Here is a 27107-nt window from a genome sequence, read left to right as displayed (position 1 = left end):
AGTGTGTGCTTTACAAACTGAGCCAGACAAATTCCTCTCAATTATATCTTTTAAAATAGATTTATAAGACTGTCACTCCAAAAAGTTGATCTCTTAGGATTAAAAGCACATGACTTCAAACATGTTGATTCCTTAACACACAAAAATCATGCTATGGTCATGATTCTCATTACATAGGAATGTGCATATCTTCCTTCCCAGGTCTAAATACCAATGAGCCCAACATGGTTCCTGCATTTCTAGTGCCTCAAACTTTTAATGATTATTAAAAAGCGACCCAGTTATTTATGTATACACTTTATGGATGTACCTTGATATGTGGTCCCAAATCCAAGGTCATCCTATTGACAAATTATATTAAAAAATAAAAAATAAATTGCATAGACTACTCATTTCAGCATGTGTGTTCAGATTTTGTTGATGAATCCATTCGAATTTTATATAATGTCCTGAGTTAGAGAAGCGATGATGGCTACGTAGTGATAATTAGTACTGTCAAAATGGTATTCGCCTCTTAGGGTCACCATGCTCATGTCCAAAGCAAGCAAAAATGAGGCAAGGAGCTTCTTTGTGGAGTGATATTTGGAGTGTTATAAGCAAAAAAAAAAAGGGGGGGGGGGCGGGGGATTTAGTGAGGATTAAACAAAATAATCTGTAAGGCACCTTGCTGAGATTCTGGTAAGCAACCGGCATTCAAAAAGCTAGTTGAATTTCGTAAAAAAAAAAAAAAAAAAAAAAAAAAAAAGCTAGTTGCAAGAGGAATGGGCTGAACAGAAATTGAAAGAGAAAATTAGAGATTTTAAAGTTGTTTTAGTTTCCTGTTATGATCATCTCCTTGATCTCTGTCCTTACCTCTACTATTTTCTACTATTTGGGGAAAGACTGTAAACATTCCAACGCAAGCTGTATTTTCAAATCGTTAGTCATGATCAACATGGCTTAGTCGCTCTGTGTACATGATGTCTTTTGTAATAAGATGGAAAAAAAGAGCTCAAAAATAGAGTGACTCAAACAAGACGCACATTTCTTCCTGTCTCATGTAACAGTGAACGGATAACCAGGTGCTCTGGGGCTCAAAGATCAATCCACTTTAGGAAGTGGATTCAGAATCCTGAATTCCATCCAACTGGTAACCCTGTAACTCCTGGTCTAGTTCTCATTCCCAGGGAGGGAACTGATTCTCCACTGATTCTTCACTGTAGCCCATCGAGAGGAGAAAGCATACTGTTTCAGCTGGAGGTATGGATGCCAGATGCTTGTCACACGGAAGTTAGCCAAGAAGCTTGGTATTTATTTTATAGATAATACAATGCTTCTTTCTACAGAAATATTTAGTTTAAAATTTTATTCTGTTACTGTTGAAGCCTCAGGGTAAAGGTTAAGCTCTAGAAACAGGAATTATCCTTTATTTAGGCCAAGCATGTTATCTGTGTTATAATTGGAGAGCACACCAATAAGTGATTCATTCCTTCCTTAAAATAGCCCCCCATATGAATTTATGCCATTAATGGTGGGTTCAGTTCTCCCTGTTTTTCTCATTGCTCCGGTGGAAGGGGTACATGTAATTACTAACTTAATTTTTTTAAATCTGTACCCCAAAGTAGTTAGTCTACTGTCATTTGGGAATAACATCTTCAGGGTTAGAAAGGAAACTAACAGTTAAGTTTCTACTATTGCCAGACATTGTGCTAGCTTTCTTCCATTATCTTCATTATACCATCCAACAATGCAATGATCCCTTTTTTACAGATGGGCATCTGTGACTTATATTAAAATTTAAGTGACTTCCTCCAGATTAGACAGTTGGAAGGTTCCTGGGGGTAGCAGTTGTCCTAGAGAGAAAAGGGAGATCAAAAGCCATGTGTCAACTACTTTGAGTAAAGAGTTCTGGCTCATTGGCATTATTGAATCTGCCTTTGAATTGGTCCCATATTGGTTGTACATGGCCTTGAACACATCCTATCACATCATCATGCTTCACTATAAAAGAGAGTTGGGTGTAGATATTATTTAAATTATCTTTTGTTCAAGATTTATACTCCATGAGCACCTGGGTGGCTCAGTGGGTTAAGCCTCTGGCTTCAGCTCAGGTCATGGTCTCAGGGTCCTGGGATGGAGCCCCGCATCGGGCTCCCTGCTTTCTCCCTCTCTCTGCCTGCCTCTCTGCCTACTTGTGATCTCTCTCTTTCTGTCAAATAAATACATAAAATATTTAAAAAGAAGATTTCTACTCCATTTTCTCAACTTTGACTTCCACTTAGTATCTTGAGCAAAGACTGAACTGATAAAATCCATTTTACCAAGAAGATTATCTGATGACACTTTAGCTGTGTTTCTAAAAGTGCAATGCTGTCTTTTGGCAGCCTTTTTGAAATAGTGTTCAAAAATCTCCTATTTCATTTTTACAGTTGGCCTTGCAGTGTCAAGTGTAACAGGACTGAGAAGCTCAGAAGCTCTCTTACTTTATGTCACTCAGATGATGGGGTGCTTTGGTGAAGGAAACACTAGACTTCCTCTCTGATTTGGCCCTCTAACCCAACTACGGATCCTAGAGAGTTAACACCTTTACTATTAAGGTGAATATTTAAAAAAATTCTAATCTTTACTAATTTAGTAGTAAATTGTTGGTATCCTGGTACCGATCAGGATTCTATACCCTATTCCACTATTTGTGTGTGTGTGGTGGGGGGTGTGGTTCCCATAGCAACAAACCTCAGATAATGTCAGATCCCACAAGTTGAGAGCTCAGTCCCGTGAACTCCCCCCACCCCCACTCACTGCCACTTCAAACACCGGTTGCAAATCCAGATGTCTCTTGTGCTTTTGAACAACAGGCTGTAGACCATAGGTTTTAATGATCCCCTCCTTGGGTTTGATTAATTTGCTAGAGTGTCTCACAGAACTCAGAGAATCATTTTCCTTGGTAGATTACAGGTTCATCACAAAAGAATATTACACAGGGACATAGGCGGAGGTATGGGGACAGGGCTAGGAGGTTCCATGCTCTTGGAATGCACCACTGTCCCCAAATCTCCCTGTGTTCACCAACCTAGAAGCTCTCTGAACAGCCTATTATTGGGATTTTACGGAAGCTCCATTTCCAGCTCCTTTTCCTTCTCTGAAGGATTGGGAGAGGGTAGGACTGAAGATTCCAAGCTTCTAATCATGGCTTGATCTTTCTGGTGACCAGTCCCTATCCTGCAGCTCATCCAGAGCTGCCTCAATAGAACCAAGATGTTCCTACTGTTCTTCTCACATAGTAAATTACAAAGGTTTTAGGAGCTCTGTGCCTAAAATCAGTGGCCGAGAACAATATATGTATTGTCTGTTATCTCATACATAGATTAAAAAATGCAGTAATTCTTTAAATTGCATTTTTTTCATAGGATGGCTCAAAACATTTATATGCACTTATTGGTCATTTGCACATTTCTTTTGTAAATTGTGGAGTTTATTTTCTTTCAAACTATTTTTCCTACTGACTGGTAAGGAAACCAAATCTTTTTTTTTTCTTCCAGTTTTCATTTGCCTTTTAATTTAAAAGTTTATGTATGTATTTAAATTGTAGATGAGAAACAGTTAACATTTTCATCCTGGAAAGCCTCAAATTTTGGGAGATATCACTATTCCTAAGGTTTTATTGACATATAAAATTTAAAAATTTTGTGTGATTATGGCTATATCTTTTCTTTGATGTGTTCTTGTGCATTTTATCATGGTTACCATATACCTCTCCATGAAGATAAGAAATGTCTATTATTCCAGCTTATTCTTTTAATACATAATAGTGACCTGGAATATAGAACTTGAACAATGAAAGTTTCTCCAGTAAATAAATAGAAGGTGTATGAGAAACAATTTCCCTATTTTCGTAGTGTCTCTTGGGTCACTTCAGCACTGATTGAATAGTTAGTGTCCAAGTTCATCCTTGTCTTGGCTCATGTGTGCTTGGGCAACCTGGAATGAGGGAGGTTGACCACTGGCAGTCAGGTATAAATTACACATGGAGACAGGTTCATCACAAAACAGAGTTTGTAAACTGGTTTTAAATGATTACAGACAGTTACTGGAGGACAGATTTCCCAGTGAGAGACCATAAACCCCCTATGCCATTACTGTGGCATACATTATGCTGTAATTTCCTTTTCTTGAGTCTTTAAAATAATGGGATTTGTTGTCTAAATTTCAGCGAGGTGTCCTTTTGCCTGGGCTTAGAAGAAGGATGAAATACCCTCTTATGTTTATTTATTTGGGACATGCCCTTCTCTGGACTTTGCACTTCTCAGAGCCAAAATTCAGAAATTTGCCAATGTCCCTTCATTGAGAACATCATAAAAGTATGTGTGTATACGTGTATGTGTGTGTGTGTGTGTGTGAGAGAGAGAGAGAGAGAGAGATACAGGATCCCTCCTGATGCAAATAGTGATACGTAGGGTTATCTTTTGCTTTAGGGTATGTGGTCTTCAATCACCTTTTTTAAAATATTTTTTTAAATTTATTTTTTATTTATTTTCAGCATAACAGTATTCATTATTTTTGCGGCACACCCAGTGCTCCATGCAATCCGTGCCCTCCATAATACCCACCACCTGGTACCCTGACCTCCCACCCCCCCGCCCCTTCAAAACCCTCAGACTGTTTTTCAGAGTTCATAGTCTCTCATGGTTCATCTCCCCTTCCAATTTCCCCCAACTCTCTTCTCCTCTCTAACTCCCCATGTCCTCCATGCTATTTGTTATGCTCCACAAATAAGTGAAACCGTATGATAATTGACTCTCTCTGCTTAACTTATTTCACTCAGCATAATCTCTTCCAGTCCCGTCCATGTTGCTACAAAAGTTGGGTATTCGTCCTTTCTGATGGATGCATAATACTCCATAGTGTATATGGACCACATCTTCCTTATCCATTCGTCCATTGAAGGACATCTTGGTTCTTTCCACAGTTTGGCGACCGTGGCCATTGCTACTATAAACATTGGGGTACAGATGGCCCTTCTTTTCACGACATCTGTATCTTTGGGGTAAATACCCAGGAGTGCAATGGCAGGGTCAGAGGGAAGCTCTATTTTTAATTTCTTGAGCAATCTCCACACTGTTCTCCAAAGAGGCTGCACCAACTTGAATTCCCACCAACAGTGGAAGAGGGTTCCCCTTTCTCCACATCCCCTCCAACACATGTTGTTTCCTGTCTTGCTAATTTTGGCCATTCTAACTGGTGTAAGGTGATATCTCAATGTGGTTTTAATTTGAATCTCCCTGATGGCTAGTGATGATGAACATTTTTTCATGTGTCTGATAACCATTTGTATGTCTTCATTGGAGAAGTGCCTGTTCATATCTTCTGTCCATTTTTTGATATGATTGTCTGTTTTGTGTGTGTTGAGTTTGAGGAGTTCTTTATAGATCCTGGATATCAACCTTTTGTCTGTACTGTCATTTGCAAATATCTTCTCCCATTCTGCATGTTGCCTCTTTGTTTTCTTGACTGTTTCCTTTGCTGTGCAGAAGCTTCAATCACCTTTTAACTCATGTGACATCCTTGACCCACAGCTAAATCCTTGACTTTCAAAGAGCACAAACTTTTGATTTCTATATATTTGATTTGTATATATTCTAGGGTCTGCTTTTGCAGGAATAGAAATGTATTTTCCCAGAGTGGAGAACAAAGTTGTTCCTCATCACTCTTATGTAGATATAATATATAGAAATATAATTTAAGCATTCACAAGTTAAAGTCAGAAACACATTTGCTATAATGCAGTCCACAAGTAATACATTTCCCTGTGGGAAAGTAGAAATCCAGAAAGGGAGAGAGGAAAATAAAAATCGTTTACATTCTTTTCTTTTTTTCTCCGAAGATTTTATTTTATTTTACTTTTTAAAGATTTTATTTATTTATTTGACAGAGAGAGATGACAAGTAGGCAGAGAGACAGGCAGAGAGAGAGGGGGAAGCAGGTTCCCTGCTGAGCAGAGAGCCCGACTCTGGGCTCAGTCCCAGGACCCTGAGATCATGACCTGACTGAAGGCAGAGGCTTTAACCCACTGAGCCACCCAGGTGCCCGAAAATCATTTACACTCTTACTCATGCAGATAATCATTGCCAAGAGTTTAGAGTTATTGTCTCAGAGATTTTTTTCTGTGTGTGTGCATATTATTACCAATTGAGGTCATAACATATTTCACTTGAAACTTTTTTTAGAGCTTTATTGAGATATAATCGACATATAGTAAATTACACATACTGAAATTGTACAATCTGATAAGTTTGATGTATGGATAAATGTTTGAAACCATCATCACAATCAGAAGTAATTAACGTATTCTCTACCCCAGAAGTTTCCACACATCCTTTGAAGTCCCTCCCTGTTGCCTCTCCCACCCGTCCCTAGGGATCCACGAATCTTTCCATCCCCATAAACTGGCTCACATTTTCTAGAATTTTATGTAAATGGAATCATAGAGCATGTGCTTTTTTTCATCTAGCTTCTTTAATTTGGCACAATGATTCTGAAATTCACTCATGTTGTTGCAGGTATCAATGTCATTTCTTATTATTCACTTAAAAATATTTTATTAAGAATTATTGTATTATTTGCATTGTTCATAGTGTGTCAATGCTCTCAATAATCCTGATATTAAAAATTTGTGTCTTGGGGTCCCTGGGTGGCTCGGTGGGTTAAACCTCTGCCTTTGGCTCAGGTCATTTCCAGGGACCTGGGATTGAGCCCCACATTGGGCTCTCTGCTCAGCAGGGAGCCTGCTTCCTTCCTCTCTCTCTGCCTACTTGTGATCTCTGTCTGTTAAATAAATAAATAAAATCTTCAAAAAAAATTTGTGTCTCTTCCTTTTTAAAAAAATTTTTCTAGTGATTAATTTTGTTTTTTATTATTATATTTGTTAGCCACCACACGGTGCATCATTAATTTTTGATGTAGTGTACCATGATTCATTGTTTGCATATTTTCTTTCTTTCTTTCTTTCTTTCTTTCTTTCTTTCTTTCTTTCTTTCTTTCTTTCTTTTTTTTTTCTATCCAATCAGTGTGGCTAAAAATTTATCAACTTTCTTCATTTTTTCAACAAACCAGCTTTTGGTCTCATTGATTTTTCTCTCTTGTTTTTCTGTGTTTTATTTCCTTGTTTTTGCATTGATTTATATTATTTCCTTTCTTCTGCTCACTTTGTGTTTCTTTTGCTCTTTTTTTTTTTTTTCTAGTTTCTTTGGGTGATAGCCAAGACTATTGATTGCCGGACTTATTTTTCTCTAATTTAGTGCAGTAGAATTTTTTATGAGTACCACTGAGCTCCATTTCCCCAGTTTTGATATGTTGTGTTTTTGCTTCCACTCAGTCAAAATAATTTTGAGTTTTCCTTTTGATTTCTTTGACCCATGGGTTATTTAGAAGTATATTATTTAGTTTCCAAATACTTGAGGTTTTTCTACGTACTTCTGTGTTGATTTCTGATTCTATGCCATTGTTGTCAGGTAACATACTGTCCTTGTATGCCTTGAATCTTTTCAGATATACTGAGACTTGTTTTAGAGAACAGAATATGGATTCTCATAGTAAATTACCCATGAGACTTTGAGAAGAATAAGTATTTTGATGCTGTTGGGTAGAGAGTTCAAAAGATGTCAATTACGTCCAATTTGTTGACATTTTTCAAGCTTCCTATATACCCAGTGATATTTTATTTATTCTATCAGTTACTGAAATAGGGATATTGAAATCTCTGACTCTAATACACGATTTCTGTATTTCTTCTTGTAGTTTTATCAGTTTTTCTCTCATGTATTTTGAATCTCTATCATTAAAAGCATAAGTACCTGGGTTGTTGTTCTATTTTCTTGATAAATTGACTCTTAAACCCTTATGAAATAAACTTTTTATTTCCGGTGATATCTTTTTGCTCTAAAATCTACTTTGTCTGATATTAAGATTGCCACCCAGCTTTGTTTTCATTGGCATTAGTATGGAATAGTGCTGTATATCTTTTTTTCTTCCTTTTACCTTTAGCTGATTTGTATTTCCATTTAAATTTGAATTTGTACAGGTAGTTTTTTGCTGGGCTTTCCTCTTTATTTTTATTTTATTTCTTTTACTTTTTAAAAAGATTTTATTTATTTATTTGAGAGAAAGAAAGACAGCGAGAGAGGGAACACAAGCAGAGGGAATGGAAGAGGGGGAAGCAGGCTCCCCACTAAGCAGAGAGCCTGATGCAGGGCTCAATCTCAGGACCCTGGGATCATGATCTCAGCCGAAGGCAGACAATGACTGAGCCCTCCAGGCGCCCCTGGGCTTTCCTTTTTAAATCAAAACTGATAGTTTAATTCAATCTGATCCACATTTAAGGCAGATATTGAGATGGTTAGGTTTAAAACTCTCATCTGGGGGTGTCTGGGTGGCTCAGTTGGTTGTGTGTCCAACTCTTGGTTTTGGTTCAGGTGGATCCCAGGGTCATGAGATTGAGGCCCACACTGAGCCCCACTTTGCCCTCCGCACTTAGCACTGAGTCCGCTTGTGATTCTTTCCCCTTACCTCACCCCTCTGCTCCTGCCCCTGCTCACGCATATGCTTTCTCGCTCTCTCAAAGAAAGAAATAAATGAATAAATAAATAAATATCTTTAAAAAATTAAGTTCTCAGGGCACCTGGGTGGCTCAGTGGGTTAAGCCTCTGCCTTCAGCTCAACTCATGATCCCAGAGTCCTGGGATCGAGCCCCACATCAGGTTCTCTGCTCGGCAGGGACTCTGCTTCTCCCTCTCTCTCTCTGCCTGCCTCTCTGGCTACTTGTGATCTCTGTCTGTTAAATAAATAAACAAAATCTTTAAAAAAATTTAAAAAAAAATAAAGTTCTCACCTTGCTGTTTGTTTTCTATTTGAGCCAATTGTTTTTCATTCTTTTCTCCTTTTTCTGGCGTCTTTGAATCAATTGCATGCTTTTTATGATAGCAATTTTCATTCATTTTAAGCTCTTCACTGTACTCTGTTACACTGTACACTGTTGTTAGTTTAGTGGTTTTTTGAGTGTTGGTAGTATACCTTTTTTTAAAATTTTTATTTATTTTTTTATGTTGTTTTTTTTTTCAATTTATTTATTAAAAGATTTTATTTATTTATTTGACAGACAGAGATCGCAAGTAGGCAGAGAAGCAGGCAGAGAGAGAGGAGGAAGCAGGCTCCTTGCTGAGCAGAGAACCTGATGTGGGGCTCGATCCTAGGACCCTAGGATCATGACCTGAGCTGAAGGCAGAGGCTTTAACTCACTGAGCCACCCAGGCGTCCCTGTAGTATAGATTTTTATTTTATTTTATTTATTTTTTTGGAAGAGTGTGCATGTGTGCATGAGCAGGTGGAAATGGTGGGCAGATGGAGAGGGAGAAAGAGATTCTCAAGCAGGCTCCATGCCTAGCACAGAGCCGAAGGAGGGGCTCAGTCTCACCACCCTCAGATCATGACTTGAGCCAAAATCAAGAGTCGGATGCTTAACCGACTGAGCACTCCAGGTGCTCCACATACTTTATTTTAAATAGAAGTCTACCTTCAGGTGATATTTTACTAGTTTACTTACGTATGAGGGATTTACGGCAATACAATTCCATTTCTCCTTTCTTGGTTTTTCTGCTATTGTTTTTGTATATGTCACTTCTGCCTGTATTATAAACTCCACATTACATTGTAATTCTTTTTTGTTTAAATGATACATTACCTTTTAGGCAATTCCAGTAGTAAGAAATAAAAATCTGTATATTTACCCACATTGTTAACTTTTTTGATCAGCATACCTGGGTGTAGATTCAGATTTTTATCTGGTATCATTTCTTTCTATGTAAAGGTCTTTCCACTGAAATATCTCACAGTACTGTTTTGTTGTTGATGAATTTTTTTCAGCTGTTATTATGTCTGAAAAAAAAAAAACCCTTTATTTCACATTCATTTTTGAACAGTGTTTTTATTGGGTAAGGGTTTCTAAGGTGACTTTTTTTTTTTTTTTTTTACAGTACTTTGAAGACTTTGTTCTAGCATCTTCTTTCTGCAGGAAATCTGATATAATCTTTATCTTTGTGTAGGAACATGTGTTTTTCCCCTCTGAGTTTTAAGCGTTTCTCTTTATCACTGATTTTGAGTGATTTGATTCTGATGTGCCCTCGGGTAGTTTTATTTTTTTTAATGTTTGAATTTCACTGAGCTTCTTGGACTTAGGGTTTTTATAACTTTCATCAAATTTGGAACATTTGAGGCCATTACTTCTTCCAACTGCTTTTTTCCCCCGTCATCTTTCTTGCTCCCTTTTTTTAGACTCAAATTGTATTTATAGTACATGAGTTGAAATCTTCCCACAACTCACTGATGCTCTTGTTTTTTCTGGTCTTTTTTCTTTCTGTGTTTCATTTTGTATAGTCTCTATTCTCCCATGATGTGTTTTTTTCTGAAATATTTCATTTTTATCTGAAAGAGCTCTTTTTGTTTTTGTTTTGTTTTGTTTTTATTATCTTCCATGTCTCTGCTTAACACAGTCTTTCACGTGGTTTTTGAAAACATAGAATTCAGACAAAATAGCTGTTTTCGTGTGTTTTTCTACCGATTCTACCATCTGTATCAGTTTTTGGTCAGTTTTAATGGACTCTCTTTTCTTTTCATCAGAGGTAGTATTCTCCAGCTCCTTCACATCTTGATATTTTTGATTGGATGTCAGACGAGGTGAACTTTACCTTGCCAGGTTCTAGATATTTTTGTGTTCCTACAGCTGCCCTTTGGTTATACTCCAGTGCACTGTTAAATTGCACAGAAACAATGTGATCCTTTCAGGTCTTCAAGTTGTCTTCTGTCTGTGTAGCCAGGGAAGTATTTAGTTGAAGGTTAATTTCCGTGGCTGCTGGGACCAAACCTTTCTAGTAGGCTGTTTGATGACTCATGGATTATATCATTTTCCGTTCTGGATAGTGGGATGGGAAGAGTACTATTCCTGGTTCTGCATGAGCTGTAATGATTATTCTCTGTAATCTTTTGGGCATTTCTTTCCTTGGCTTCAGAGAATTTCTTCCCAAATGTGAACTGTTCAGTACCTTAATGTTCAGAACTGTTCAGTACGCTGAACGACTGAGGAGCCTCTCTGTGTGGTGCTTCCTCCTTCCCAGACGCCCGGCTCTGACACTTCTACTCAGAGTGACTGCTGGGCCCATCTCTTTCCCAGTCCCAAGCCACAGCCCAGAAACTGTCTAGGCAATCAGATCATGGTCTGATCTCATGTGCCTCTCATCTCTCAGAGGCCATCACCATCCATTGCCTGATGTCAGTATCTTGAGAGATGCTGCTCACGCAGTTTGTCCAGTTCTTAGTTGTTTTAGAAGGAAGGATGACTCTAGTCCCTGTTACTCCATCTTGGCTGGAAATGGAAATCACAAGACCTGTTCTTTACACACTTAAAATATGTCACAAACATTTCCTGTTTAAGTGTCATTAATCTAAATAATTTTTTGATGACTGCCAAATATTTTATCAGTTAGAAGTGGCATAGATTACTCAATCAACTAAAGTGCATGGTTATTTCCCCACTCTTACCCACAACATTGCCAGTGAAAAGCTTAATTTTTTTTATTACAGCTATCAATTTATTTATTTTCAGAAAAACAGTATTCATTATTTTTTCACCACACCCAGTGTTCCATGCAGTCCGTGCCCTCTATAATACCCACCACCTGGCACCCCAACCTCCCACCCCCCCGCCACTTCAAACTTCTCAGATTGTTTTTCAGAGTCCATAGCCTCTCGTGATTCACCTCCCCTTCCAATTTGCCCCAACTCCCTTCTCCTCTCTAACACCCCTTGTCCTTCATGATATTTGTTATGCTCCACAAATAAGTGAAACCATATGATAATTGACTCTCTCTGCTTGACTTATTTCACTCAGCATAATCTCTTCCAGTCCCATCCATGTTGCTACAAAACTTGGGTATTCATCCTTTCTGATGGAGGCATACCTATTCTCCTGAAGCTGTTTCAAAAAATTGAAGCAGAAGGAAAACTTCCAGACTCTTTCTATGAAAAGCTTAATATTTGTAAAAAAATTTTTATTTATTTGACAGAGAAAAACACAGGGACAGAGGGAACACAAGCAGGGGGAGTGGGAGAGGGAGAAGCAGGCTTCCTGCTGAGCAGGGAGTCTGATGCGGTCTTGATCCCAGGACTCTGGGATCATGATCTAAACCGAAGGCAGATGCTTAATGACTGAGCCACACAGACGCCCCAAGAAGCTTAATATTTTTGAACATCCATGATTTCATCAAATATATTAACAGAAAACAAGTTACAAAGTTAAAGAGGATTTTGACTTAAGTGTCCATACTACTCTCTAGAAAGATTGTACCCATTTGTATATCCATCATCTTTCTGTACTTTTTTGCCAGTATCAGATACTGTAATTTTGTAAAGCTTTTCATAAATTTAGTCAGTAAATATGATATTTTTATTTGTTTTTCTGGATTACTTTTGAGGCATAATATTTATAATCAGCTTATCAAAAAGTTCTACAATCTCTTTTTTATATTGCCTATTTTTATTCTTTGCCAGTTAAAGAATTTAAATCATGCTTTCTGTTATTGCTGTATAAAATATATTTCTATAGAAAGTATATATATAACTTGTGTGTATATGTGTGTGTGTTTGCGTGTGTTTATGTGTGTATGACTATATAAGCCATATTTTATATACATATAAATTATATATAATATATATATATATAATATATTATTTCCCCAGGCTTTTGCTTGCTATTTGTAGTATATTCAGATGTAAGGAAATTGATTTGACCTTTGACATTATGGTTTCTGTCTTTATCATTGTACTTTAGAAAGCCAAAAGAGTACTCCTACCTCATAACCAAGTTAATATTCTGTTCTATTTGTTCACAGCGTAATTTTTTTTTACTTTTAAAACTTTAATTTATTTGGAACTTAATTTTTTCATCAATTGAACTTTATTCTCCCACTGATTGTATTTCATAATGCTCATATTAAAACATTTACTTTGCTTGGGTAAATTTAAATGTCTTTAACACTATTTATTTAAAACATGTTTTTGACACTAGATTTGTTATGTTGTTGTTCTTTTTATCATCTTGTGATAAATTCTTCTGAATGTTTAGATCTTCTTCCAGATTTTCTGTTTGTTCCATCAAGAAATTTGTCTCCTCCTGTGCCTGTTCCACATTATTTTAATTATTGAAAGCTTATTTGACAACAGTAGGCTGTGAGAAATATTTGGAGAAAATATTTGGAAGAATAAACCACCCTTTCCCTCAACCTTCTATTATTTATTTATTTCTTATTATTTTTAACATTTTCTTGGAAGATGTTACTCATTTTTTCAAATATTCCTGGAAAGTTGAGAAACAGTATAGCTGTTGGGTGTAGTGTGGGCTTTGCTTTCCTGATAGCTGAGTTCAAACTGCAGGTCCCCAGCTGACCCAGAAAATTAATTCACTTCTTCATGGTCCAGCTTCCTTATCTAGAAAGTAGGGGTACCAAGAGTCGCTACTTTATAAGTTAATTTTGAAAGTGATTGCTCACATGGTGGCTGGAACCAAGCCTAGAACACATGGGAACTTAATAAAGTGTTAGTTTTGCTGTTTTTATTTATTCTCCAATTTAATTTTAGAATTATTTTGCCAAAATCCAAAAACACTCATTCTACTTTACATTGTTATATTATTATGTTTTATTATTATCTCTTCTAAAAACATAACATGACTCTTCTTTTTCTTTTGTCTCTTCCCTGTCCTTTTGCTGTGTGTATACATACATCATGTTTATAAATAATTATATATATCTTGCAAAATTATATTCATTCACACACTCTTAGAAGTAGGGCTTAGAAATAGATGAAGATGTTAGAAATTATTATCTGTGAGTACTAGAGATAACACTCAGTAATACTCAAAACGTTTTCTCTAAACATCACTTACATTGTCAGAAACACATGATTTTTTTTTAAAGATTTTATTTATTTATTTGACAGAGATCACAAGTAGGCAGAGAGACAGGCAGAGAGAGAGAGAGGAGGAAGCAGGCTCCCTGCTGAGCAGAGAACCCAATGTGGGACTCGATCCCAGGACCCTGAGATCATGACCCGAGCCAAAGACAGCGGCTCAGCCCACTGAGCCATCCAGGCGCCCAGAAACACATGATTTTAAGATGACTCTGGTGCCCTAGTATTCTGTTGTTTTTTACTTCAGACATAAGGATAGCACCTCTTAGATATTATGAGCTATGTATTACACAAGTACGCTGGCAAATAAATTGTTTGTTCTAAAACAAAACAAAACATGTTATTAATGAAGGAAGTTGATTTTGGGAGAACTGGACAGGATCCTGCAGAGAAACAATCTTAAGTGGATGAGTAAAATAACTTTCTGAAAACACATGTGGATGGTCTCTGTTGAAATTTCTTCTTTCCTTTCTTTTTTTTTAATTTATTTTTTATTTTCAGCATAACAGTATTCATTATTTTTGCACCACACCCAGTGCTCCATGCAATCTGTGCCCTCTATAATACCCACCACCTGGTACCCCAACCTCCCACCCCCTGCCCCTTTAAAACCCTCAGATTGTTTTTCAGAGTCCATAGTCTCTCATGGTTCACCTCCCCTTCCAATTTCCCCCAACTCCCTTCTCCAATCTATCTCCCCATGTCCTCCATGTTATTTGTTATGCTCCACAAATAAGTGAAACCTTATGATGATGGACTCTCTCTGCTTGACTTATTTCACTCAGCATAATCTCTTCCAGTCCCGTCCATGTTGCTACAAAAGTTGGGTATTCGTCCTTTCTGATGGAGGCATAATACTCCATAGTGTATATGGACCACATCTTCCTTATCCATTCGTCCACTGAAGGACATCTTGGTTCTTTCCACAGTTTGGCGACCGTGGCCATTGCTGCTATAAACATTGGGGTACAGATGGCCCTTCCTTTAACTACATCTGTATCTTTGGGGTAAATACCCAGGAGGGCAATGGCAGGGTCATAGGGAAGCTCTATTTTTAATTTCTTGAGGAATCTCCACACTGTTCTCCAAAGAGGCTGCACCAACTTGAATTCCCACCAACAGTGGAAGAGGGTTCTCCACATCCCCTTCAACACATGTTGTTTCCTGTCTTGCTAATTTTGGCCATTCTAACTGGTGTAAGGTGATATCTCAATGTGGTTTTAATTTGAATCTCCCTGATGGCTAGTGATGATGAACATTTTTTTATGTGTCTGATAGCCATTTGTATGTCTTCATTCGTCCTTCCTTCCTTTCTTAATTCTCCTTTCTTTCTAAATCTAAATTCTCTTGGAATCCTTCAGAGTATCTGTACTTGATCTCAGAATGTGACCTGTCATGAATATTTATAAAATAAAGACCATGTTTAAGCTTTTAACAGCCCCATAGGGAAGCTTGCTTCAGGATTTCTAGGTCTAGGAGACGTAAGGTCATGAAGGAAAATGTTGACACCTATTTGGATAAGGGAAAGCATGAGAAGATGACTACAGTTTGACCTTCCTCTCATGCTCTTACAACATGAGAAGGTAAGAGAAGTGACTGAGACACCAGAGAACAGGAGCCTCCACACAGGGGGAATATGGAGGACATGACCTACAGTTGGGTTTTCCTCTTACACACTCAGTGCATTAGAAGCCAAAGCATTTGCTTGAGAGTCCAAGGAGCAAAGCCATGACAAGAGGAAGCATCACATCACAGTAAGAACATTTCTGATCAAGACAAAGACTGTTTGCCAGAAGTCACAGACCCCCTGCCCAAGACTGGGCCGTGACTCCCACCCATAGCTCTCACTAAACCCTCCCTTTCCAATTGGGTCATCTTACTGTCCTTAGAGACCTTTCGCCATGAGCCCTCTCAGATGCCATTGCTGCCCAGTACAGACATGGTACAGACTTTAGATTTTAAGGAAACAATAATGCAATGTTGCCTTTTTTTTTGTTTTTAAAGATTTATTTATTTATTTATTTGACAGACAAAGATCACAAGTAGGCAGACAGGCAGGTGGAGAGAGGATGAAGCAGGCCCCCTGCTGAGCAGACAGCCCAGATGCAGGGCTTGATCCCAGGACCCTGGGATCACGACTGGAGCTGAAGGCAGAGGCTTTAACCCACTGAGCCACCCAGGTGCCCCAGCAATGTTGCTTTTTATGATAAAACAAATGTGTTTCCTTCATGGGGCACCTGGGTGGTACATTGAGTTGTTTGACTCTTTGTTTTGGCTCAGGTCCTATTTTCAGGGATGTGAGATCAAACCCTGCATGGGGCTCAGCATGAAGTCTGCTTAAGATTCTCTCTCCCCGGGGCACCTGGGTGGCTCAGTAGGTTAAAGCCTCTGCCTTTGGCTCAGGTCATGATCTCAGGGTCCTGGGATCGAGCCCTGCATCAGGCTGTCTGCTCAGCTGGGAGCCTGCTTCCTCCTCCCTCTCTGCCTGCTTCTCTGCCTACTTGTAATCTCTGTCTGTCAAATAAATAAATAAAATCTTAAAAAAAAAAGATTCTCTCTCTCCTTCTTCCTCTGCCCCTCCCCCACTCTCATACACACAGTCTCAAATAAATATATAAATATATAATATATAAAAATATATTATAAATATATAATATATAAATCTTTAAAAATGAATTTGTTTCTTTTGACAAGTGGGCAGAGATCTGTCTAATACATAGTTTGTGCATGTAGATACTTAACCTTATGAGACTAGCAGAGGAGTGCTTTCAAGAACTGGGGAGCAATCTTTGAGACAGGAAATCCTAACAACACAGAAAAAGGCCTATTAAGTAGGAATAGAAGTTGAATTTTTGATACTTTTGTAAGTGAGAAACAATGCCAAAACCCTGGAAGTCAAGTCATTTTATATTAGCAAGGACCCCGACTTCTATCTCCTCATTGATAGAACCACAAATGGTTGTAGATAAGTTATTATCAACTAGTAGTTATTGACTGCTGTGTAACAAAATAGTCTAACATTTTAGAGTTTTTTTTTTTTTTTTAATGTCTTTGTTACCTCTTCATGTGCACCACTCCATGAGCTCTCCACCACATGGCTTCTCTTGGAGTGAGTGATACAACAGGGAAATTTTACCTAATCTTGGAAGTGGCAAGTGTTCACTTGTTCCATATTGTCCATGTACAGCCTGGTACATGCCTGGTACAGCATGGGAAAGGACTGCATAAGGGAGGCAGAGATCACTGGGGGCCATCTTGGAAGCTGGCTCCCATGCCTACTGAAGGTGTTTTTTCTTGGGACCTCACAGTTTCTAGCTTCCCAATTGCTCATTCTTTTGTTTGAACTGCCCAAGTCTGCCAGGGGACACATGAATATTGTTAAAATGTGGAGCAGTCTAAATGTATTTTATAGAAGTCATTGTAGATTATATTAGGATAAGTGGGAGCCAATTATTAAGGGTAATTGCTTCAATAAAATCATGAGCAGCCAATTATAGTCTAAAGATAAAAAAAAATTTACCTATATATTCAATCATAAAAGAGCTGAAAGAACTTAGTATAGTGTGACTATGAAATAAGGTTGAATTTTTATTTCCTCTTAAACACAGTGAAGAGAACAGGGACTCAGGGTGAAGGGTGAGACCGAGACCCACAAGGCTTCCTTTGATAAGGAAGTAAAGTTTCTGTTTATATGTTCAATTTTATTTGAGTTTTCTGAGTTAAAACATCACTCCTACAGTTTTCTGTTATTTTTCCACAGATGGTGAGATTATTTTATAAGTTATTCAGATTTTGTATTTATAAGGCTTTCCTACTTTTTGAGTAATTCTCTACTCCTTGGGAAAATAAAGCAGCAAAGCTTACCAGTCAACGTATTCAATGGGTTATAGCAACCAGGTAAGAGGTGAGAAGGTGCTAGAAGGGGGAAAAGGGTGCTCATGAGGATGGAAAGGTGAAACAAAGGTAGAAGTGACAGAGAGAAATGAATGGACAATCTGTACCTTCAGCTTCTTTTTAAAAGGGGAGGTGGGGCCTTTTAAGCTGCCTAGCACCTTGGTGGATTTGGGGTGCTCTCATATAAGGACAGGCACTGGGAGGAAGTGAAAGACTCCTGGAGCCCCTCTGGGAGGGGTGGGTTGGTGATGAGCAGATGTGAGAGGGAATGAAGGAGAGAGCACCCACAGATGTAGGAGGCCATGAAATCTGCTGTGATGCACCAGTCTTTGCTTGGTGGGCCACATTTTAGAACTGTTTGGTGTAAATGGATTTCTTATGTACACACTGGAAAAGGATCTGAATTCTAGGCTGCTGCCAAGTAGAATAGATGGGACTTCTGCAAACAGCTGCCAGGGACAGGGAGGACCTTGACATAATGGACCCACGCTATAGTGGACCTCATAGGGAGGACTTGGGTTGTCATTTGGTTATTAAATTGGTGGTGGGTCTGAACCAACTATTCCTAGTTCTCCAAGGTACAAGGAAGACCAGCTCACTTCTTGGTTTTGGCAATTTGGTGAGATTCTTGATATTTGAGAGCTCATTTTGGTTTGGGAGTAGAGCTAAGATGTTCTCTCCATGTGGACAAAAACCCACATGCAAACACACAAACAAGCTTCTGCATGGGTGTGTATGTGTGCATGTGTACACACGCGTGCATACCCCCCTACCCCAAACAGATTTCTGCTCTTTCAACAGTGACAATCTGTTGTTCTCATTACAGATAAAGGAGTTTGGCCACTTTTGATCTCTCCTTTCATGTCACTGAACGGTGAGTTACCGCATGTTTCTCTGCTCTGTCACAGAGAAGCATCATCTCCTGTTGGTTCTGGGTGCTTTTGCTTAGGAGAGACACCTCTAAGGAGTCCAGTCTGTTCGAGTGGGTATGGCCTGAGAGAAAATCATACTTGGAGTGCACCATCTTGAGGAGAGACTCTTGAGGGAGTGGGGTCTCCTCTCTCCCATAGTCTCCTAGTCTTTCCCTCCCAGGTGGCACCTCAGTAGAAATCTCTAAATTCCACACTTTTCAGTGCCCTGGCAGTTAGAGGGATGGTTAAAGAGAAATTTCCTGAAGCTACCCATGACTATGAGGCCCCTCTATGTTCCTTCAAATAAACTTGAAAGACCTCAAGAGGCATTGGCCTCCTTGAACTTCAAATTGCTTACGCTGTTGATAGAAACATTGAAAGTGCCATTACTCATCCTGATAACATTAGAATATGTAAGTACCAATTCTGAGAGAGTCTTTGAGAGATAAAGTCCACAGCAGAGTTGGCACAAGTTTCTAAACACTGCTGTCTCAACATTCATATGATGGTAAAGGATATCAAGAGATCTAGAGTTAGAGGAGACCAGTAGCTTAATCAGGCCAGAAAGATTTTTCAAATTCCACTCCTGAATAAAAACAACTTGATGGTCTCTCAATAATCTATCCTACATTTAAAAATATATCTATATTGTTGCAAATTTAATTTAAATTTATTAATTTAATTAATTTAAATTCTAATTTAAACTCACAATTTTCAGATTTTTAAAATGCTACATTCCCCTCCACCCACACACACCTTATTTTTTCATCATAAAACTTAATTACCTTGAGGTCCGAAATGAGTCTTCTAGTTCTCTCACACCTTTCACAGTGCCTGATACCATGTTGGGTGACTCAAGGAGTACTGTCGGTTTCTTGTTTGAGCGTAATTTCTCCAGGTCTCTAGCAGCAAGCAAGAAATGATAAATGACCTCATGTGAAAGCATGTTCCATGTCAAGGTTATGTATTGTGTAATTAGATTCTGCTGTTAATCTTCATCTTTTATGTATAGTGGCCATAGGTAAGGAGAAGAGGTCATTTGACTCTTTTTTGTTGAGACTGCGTTCTTGAAGCAACCATGAAAAGAGGTATTTTGGGGGAGTGTGCATGAGTGTGTGTGTATGTGTGTGTGTGTGTGTGCACAGGAATAATGGTGGTAGGCAGAATAGGTTGAGTACATGATAGAGCAGAAAGCTATCGGTATCCCTTAATACAGGTGATTCATTATACAGACTAGTCACTTAATATTGATGACAATTCCCTTTGCGCAGGAGACATAGAGAGATTAAGGAATTTGCTTTTCCTTGTCCTGTCTGTTGCCTTGGGCAAGGGAATCATCAGCCTCTCTGAGCCTTTGATAAGGCTCTGAGGAGTGCCTGGGATTGAACGTGCCAAGTCCCTGCCCACAGACCCTGGGTCCCACTTATATGCCCAATATGCATTCAGACTTTCAAACCATTCATGCTGAGGCCCCAGCAGGTATAAAACTTGCTGCAGGACGTGCAGAGTTGCTTTAGGACCTGCAGCTATCAGGAAGTTACAGCTGCCAACTCACTCTTGAGGCACTGGGTGACCTTCCACTTACAAGGAGTTGGGGAGGTTTTGCTGAGAAAGTCACCCACAAGGGAAGAAAAGTCTGCTTAAGGTGATATGTAACCATCTAGGGAGATAAGGTGAACATCGGGAGGGGGCATCATCAGAGATCTTTGAAATAGACAATGTGATGAAAATAGTAGTCAGTGTTTGTTACCAGCACTGTTCAGGAGTTTAGCTGATCAGGAGCCTGTTCCTGTGTCTTCACTGATAAAGAAAATGGGAGGTTTTTAAAGAAAGAGTGGTTTATTGTATGTAGCAGAGATCTGTTGGACAAATTGGTGTTAAGCAACCAGAGGTAAGCTCTGTTGGTAGAAAGTAGGGGAAGAAAGAGCTCAAGTGTGACTTGCTGCTGGTAAGTGCCCTCGGGTTGTTCTCTAAATACTTCTATCGCAAAGGGAATGAAATTTTAAAGCAGAAATTTAGGTTAAAAAGAATAATTGCTCTCCATTTTTGTTGTTGTTGTTTAGGGAAAAATAGTATTACCGGTTGGGAAAATCAAGTTAGTGATTGATGGAGTGTTTTGTAGTCTTGTTTGTGTGATATGGGATTTTGGCTTCATGGGTTAGAAAGTTCTGGGAGAGGGCGGGAAAGTAAGGGGGCCTCACAGTGTAGACACAGTCTGCATATTCCAGCTAGTCTTTCTGGAATCCCTGAAAATCCCCATGTGATGGGGAAAAGAGCTAAGGAAGTTCACACTGCTTCTTGGAGTTGGGGGGAGGGGGAGGCACGTGGCATGGGAGGGAAGTCAGCCAACAGGGAGAAGAAAACAGGATGGAAAACAAGTGGAGGGTACACGGAGGAGGACTGGGGTGAATAAGTGATTTCAGATCACATTTATCTTGGCGCCTGTTCTGAGGTTCTGCCTGATGGCTCCGTTCTCTTTCTCACTGAAGGCTGCCCTACCAAGCATGTCGATCCAAATATGGCAGAGCCGACCCGCAAAGCCTTACCCACTGAACCTCAGCATTTCCTAATAATTTCTTCCAGGAGCAGAGACATGGGATCTATGCTTCCCTATGGCTGCAATGGTTCTCTTACCACTGTCTGAGGCCTAACTGTGTGTTTTTGCACCCCAGGTATCAGTAGGAACACTGCTGTCCTATTTTTGCTATTCTGTGTAGAGTATTTGAGACAGAAAGCTCTGGGGTTGTGCAGAGTTGCATCTAATCTCTGCTCTTACACTCATGAGCTGCACAACTCTAGGTAATTCATCTAACTGCTTTCATTTTTGTGTTCTTTACCCACAAAACCAACATGTTAGCTCTAATGCCCAAACTCTGAGGGTGGTTTCTAAATATGAAGTGGTTGCAGAGTGTTTAGTTCAGTACCTTGCTGACAGTAAATGCTGAGTAATGTCAGCCCTCCATGTCGTCATTATGATTTTCCTTTCCTGCTCTGGAAACTCTTATGTCTGTGCCCGGCAGAGGGGCTGTTGGGATGCTGGTTTGGACTTTACAGAATCTCCAGCAAGTCATCAGGTTCTCTCTGTTCTTGAACGGGTTGTTTAGATGAGGCAATTGGTCCCCAGAGTGTTTTCCTAACTGACGCCTCTACTCTTGGAGAACAGTAGCTCAAGCGGATCTGGTGTCTGGTTTTCAAATACTTCTTTCTCCAGGAAGGGAGCTCTTCGTCTGTAATCATCCTGTGATTGGGAAGGTCTGTCTTTCTCTCCTCACCCCTCCACACCTCCCAGTTTTCTGTGGCTGCAGAGATGGACAACTTCGAAGGAGAGAGTCTGCAAAGTCTGGGATGACATTGGGATCCAAGTGCAAACATGCAGTGGGTAGGCACAAAGCCAGAGTCTCCCAGCAGCGGGGAGGCTGAAACCGTGTGAGTGTAGCACATGTGTGTGCATGTCATAGGACTGGTTCTTGTTCAGGGTAAAGGGAAAAGTCCCTCTGGGCTGGAACAGAACTCTGACAGCAACCAAGTCCAGTTTCCAGAAACAAGAAGGGAAAAGAGCCAGCCAGGCTATTTGGATTCTAAAACAGGAGACTTTATCATTATTTTTTTAAATTTTATTGTGGTAAAATCCTTAACATGAGACCTATCATTTTAATAAATTTTTAAGTGTGCCATCTGGTATTGTTAACTAAAAGTATAGTATTGTACAGCAGATCTCTAGAAATTATTCATCTTGTTTAACTGAAACCTTAACGCTTGTTGGTTACCAACCTTCACCTTTCTCCCTCCTCTGAGCTCCAGGAAGCCACCATTCCACTCTTTGGTTCTATGTATTTGACTTTACATCTGTGGAATCGCATTATATTTGTTCTTCTGTGACTGGTCTGTTTCACATAGCATAATGTCCTCAAGGTTCAGACTGAATATCATCACTCTATTGTATGTGTGTACTCCACTTTCTTTACCCATTCATCTCCCCCACGGACTTACACCGTTTCCACACCCTGGCTATTGTGAAGAGTGCTGCAATGAACATGGGAAGGCTAATATCCTTTGAGATCTCGATAAATATCCAGAAGTGGGATTGCTGGGTCACCCATTCTATTTCCCATTTTTAACTTGTTTGGGAACCTCAGTAAGTTATCCTTAAGAACTATCCCATTTTGCATTCCCATCAACAGTGTACAACAGTTCCAATTTCTCTGCATGTTTGCCAATGCTTATCTTTTGTTTCTTTGATAATAGCCATCCTGGCAGGTGCTATCTCATTGTGGGGTTGCATTTACCCTTACTGGATGGTTAGCATTGTTGAGCATTTTTCATGTACATCTTAGCTGTCTGTATGTCTTCTTGGGATAAATGTCTGTTCGAGTCATTAGCCTATGTTTTAATTGGGTTTGTCTTTCTTTGGTATTGAATAGTAAGAGCTGCTTATATATTTTGGAGGTCAATTCCTCATGAGACATATGGCTTGCAAATGTTTTTCTCCTTCCACAGATTGCCATTTCACTCTGTTGATCATTTCCTTTGCCACGCATAGGTTTTTCGTTCATTTAGTTCTATTTCTCCTCCTGATTTTTGTCTATTTTACTCTGCTTTTGGTGTCTTATCCCTGAAATAATTGTAAAGACCAATGTCATGAAGCTTTTCTCCTCTATTTTCTTTTAGGAGTTTTATTGAAACTAGGCTCCAGCCTGTGTGGGACACAGTTGTCTTTAGTGCACTTGTAATAATGTAGCAGAAACAGCAACGATAATTATATATTGAGGGGGTCTGCTCTGGGCCAGTGCCTGAGCCAATTGCTCTCCATCTACCATATCCTGTTGTCCTTAATGATGATTCTGTGAAGTGGGGGAGAACCCCAGCTCTGGCTGATTTGAATTCTGTGCATTCAGCTTTTATGCTATGCCAGTGCTAGGGAGAGCCTGGGCTCACTGTAGCAAGACTAAACATGAGCACAAAAAGGGTTGGGTTGAGTCTGTTGGATTGGTTTGTGGCTGAGCCCCAGGTGCAAGAGGACAGTGCTGTGATGGAAAAACAAAATAAAGATGATGTCCACGACAGTGTAACTAAGTTTAAACAAGACCTTATAACTTATTCCCTGGGTGGATGGATAACTTGGAATTTCAACAGCCAAAAACCCTGTCCAAAACAGTTTTTGACAATTTCCTTCAGTGTGACTTAAGTGTGGATGTTAGGTGCCCATTTGATCTCACTGTAAGCTGGCAATCGAGACTTCCTTCTGTGTTCCTCTCAGAAGCCTTGTGGTCAAGGTGCTAAAAGGACTCGGGGTGAGCCCCTGTACACAGGAGCCTCCACACTCTTGGCCATACTTGCCCCACTGAGGATCCCAGGACAGAGGCTTATCCTTGAGGAAAGGGAATGGGATGACATGAATTGATCTGAGGTTGTTGATCCCTCTCCCTGCTCCTCACACTCTCAGCCCACTTCCAGGATCAACCTGCTCTTTCTAAAGTCCTCTTCACCCCAAGTTCTAGGTTGGTCAGAAAACATCAGCCACTCTCTACCAGAAACCTGGCTTTCTGTACACTGATGGCTTTAATTCACCATCAGAGTGGTAGTCATTAATACAAAAAAATTACATCTCTTGACTCCAGCATTTGGGGGGACAAGTTTCCTAGGGTTTTCCTACTCTGTAGGAATGATAAGTAGAGAAGGAAAGACAAAACATTCAGCTATGAATTTCTCCTCTTTTTTCTCTCCTTGTGCAGGGCTCCTATAGATTCTGGGTTGGAATATTAAAAAGTGCCTTATCTTTATTTTGGTTATTTTTGGGTGGGGCCATTAAGCACGTCATGCCCAACAAGTCTCTGTTAGATTACTGCTGACATAATTATCAACTTTTAAAGACATCAGGAAATCATTTTTCAAAAGATAAAATAAAAAATTAAGGTTTTCAAAAAGTGATCAACATTAAGCTTTATAAAATGAAAATATTTTAAAATAAATCATGGTGACCAAGTAAATTATCTTAGAATGACTTTGCCTCCTCTGTCATTATATTTTGAACAAATCAGAGGTTGAATTCAAGCATGAATCCTTTTGACTTTTATTTTTTCTCGGTCCTTTTGTATATATGTGTGTTCTTACTTTAATTTCCCCTTTCTTCAATTTGTTAGTGATGGTTTGTGCCTCTGGCCTCTGAGTCAAACAGAGAGCTGATCCACCCACCTTCTATTTCTCCTTCCACCTTTATAATGAAAACATCCTTAAATATGACATCCTTATAAACAAAAAGATTCAATTCAATAGCAATCTATTTAGAGAGGAAATTAATCTTTATGCTTGACTAACAATGTTTCTTCATTTGTTCATTCAAAAGCTATTTATTGAGGACCTATAATGGGATACATAGGGGGACAAAACAGAAAAAAATATATATGTGATGCATAAGCCAAGGATTTTGTGGGTTTGAAGGTGATATAAGTCACAGAAAAAAAAAATAGAACAGAGGAGGGAGACTGGGAGTGCAAGGTTAGTTGAGGAGGGGGTAGATCTCATTAAAGAGAAAGTGAGGGAATGAGCTGGACAGATGCCTGGTGGAGGGGAATCTAAGACAGAGGAACCACGGTGCAAATGCTCAGAGATAGTGTGGGATATTCAAGGGAGAGGGAGGAGAAAGGTGTGCTGGGGGGTGGAATGATGGTAGGGTAGAGAGCATGGAAAAACCTGAATCAGAGAGGTGTAAAGGGTGGCAGACCACAGAGGGCTTTTTGTTCATTATAGAGAATTTGGTCTTTATTGAATAAAAGGGAAGGTTTGAGAAGAAGAGTGATTGACAGGGTCACAATGTTTTCTGCTCTGAAAGTAGATTATAAGAGGAAAGGGAGAGACCAAAGAGATGAATTTGGAGGCCATTGCAATCATCCAGGGAAGAGAAAGAGGTAGCCTGGACCACCAGTAAGGCCATAACAAGGGGGCACGTGCTTGGGCCCTGAATATGCCTGGAAAGTAGATTCAGTGGGACTTGCTGATGGATTAGAGAGAATGTGTTGGAGAAAAAGAAGCTAAGGACCCCTCCAGGGACTCCTATCTATGCAGCTGTGAAGATGGAGTTACCATCAACCAGGCTGTTAAAAGAGATTGGAAGAGCAGGGTGTTTTTGTTTTTGTTTTTAAAAATTAATTAATTAATTAATTAATTTTAATAAACACATAATGTATTTTTATCCCCAGGGCTACAGGTCTGTGAATCGCCAGGTTTACACACTTCACAGCACTCACCATAGCACATACCTCCCCAATGTCCATAACCCCACCCCCTCTCCCAACCCCCCTCCCTCCAGCAGCCCTCAGCTTGTTTTGTGAGATTAAGAGTCACTTATGGTTTGTCTCCCTCCCAATCCCCTCTTGTTTCATTTATTTTTCTCCTACCCCCTTAACCCCCCATGTTGTATCTCCACTTCCTCGTATCAGGGAGATCATATGAGAGTTGTCTTTCTCCAATTGACTTATTTCACTAAGCATGATACCTTCTAGTTCCATCCATGTCGTCGCGAATGGCAGCATTTCATTTCTTTTGATGACTGCATAGTATTCCATTGTGTATATATACCACATCCTCTTGATCCATTCATCTGTTGATGGACATCTAGGTTCTTTCCATAGTTTGGCTATTGTAGACATTGCTGCTATAAACATTTGGGTGCACGTGCCCCTTCGGATCACTATGTTTGTATCTTTAGGGGAAATACCCAGTAGTGCAATTGCTGGGTCATAGGGTAGTTCTATTTTCAACATTTTCAGAAACCTCCATGCTGTTTTCCCGAGTGGTTGCACCAGCTTGCATTCCCACCAACAGTGTAGGAGAGTTTCCCTTTCTCTGCATCCTCGCCAGCATCTGTCATTTCCTGACTTGATTTTAGCCATTCTGACTGGTGTGAGGTGATATCTCATTGTGGTTTTGATTTGTATTTCCCTGATGTAGAGTGATGTGTAGCACTTTTTCATGTGTCTGTTGGCCATCTGGATGTCTTCTTTGCAGAAATGTCTGTTCATGTCTTCTGCCCATTTCTTGATTGGATTATTTGTTATTTGGGTGTTGAGTTTGCTAAGTTCTTTATAGATTTGGACACTAGCCCTTTTTCTGATATGTCGTTTGCAAATATCTTCTCCCATTCTGTCAGTTGTCTTTTGGTTTCTGTTTCTTTTGCTGTGCAAAAGATTTTGATCTTGATGAAATCCCAATAGTTCATTTTTGCCCTTCTGTTGCCTTTGGCGATGTTCCTAGGAAGAAGTTGCTGTGGCTGAGGTCGAAGAGGTTGCTGCCTCTGTTCTCCTCAAGGATTTTGAT

The 27107-nt window shown here is 39.4% G+C and overlaps 1 protein-coding gene across 3 annotated transcripts in view; it reads left to right on the top strand.

Moving 5' to 3' along the window:
- IL1RL1 (interleukin 1 receptor like 1) overlaps positions 1-27107 on the top strand; it is an 84818-nt gene that overhangs the window by 18246 nt on the left and 39465 nt on the right. For 2 of the 3 annotated variants that reach the window (XM_059134405.1, XM_059134403.1), the window contains exon 2: positions 18710-18757. The gene's annotated coding sequence lies outside the window, so the exon portion shown is untranslated. Of the gene's footprint in view, positions 1-18709; positions 18758-20421; positions 20743-27107 lie in introns of those variants that run through there. The other variant, XM_059134404.1, reaches the window with a different exon arrangement.

Source organism: Mustela lutreola, chromosome 9 (genome assembly GCF_030435805.1).
Source record: "Mustela lutreola isolate mMusLut2 chromosome 9, mMusLut2.pri, whole genome shotgun sequence".
NCBI classification, from domain to species: domain Eukaryota; kingdom Metazoa; phylum Chordata; class Mammalia; order Carnivora; family Mustelidae; genus Mustela; species Mustela lutreola.
This window is presented reverse-complemented; position numbering and strand designations above follow the sequence as displayed.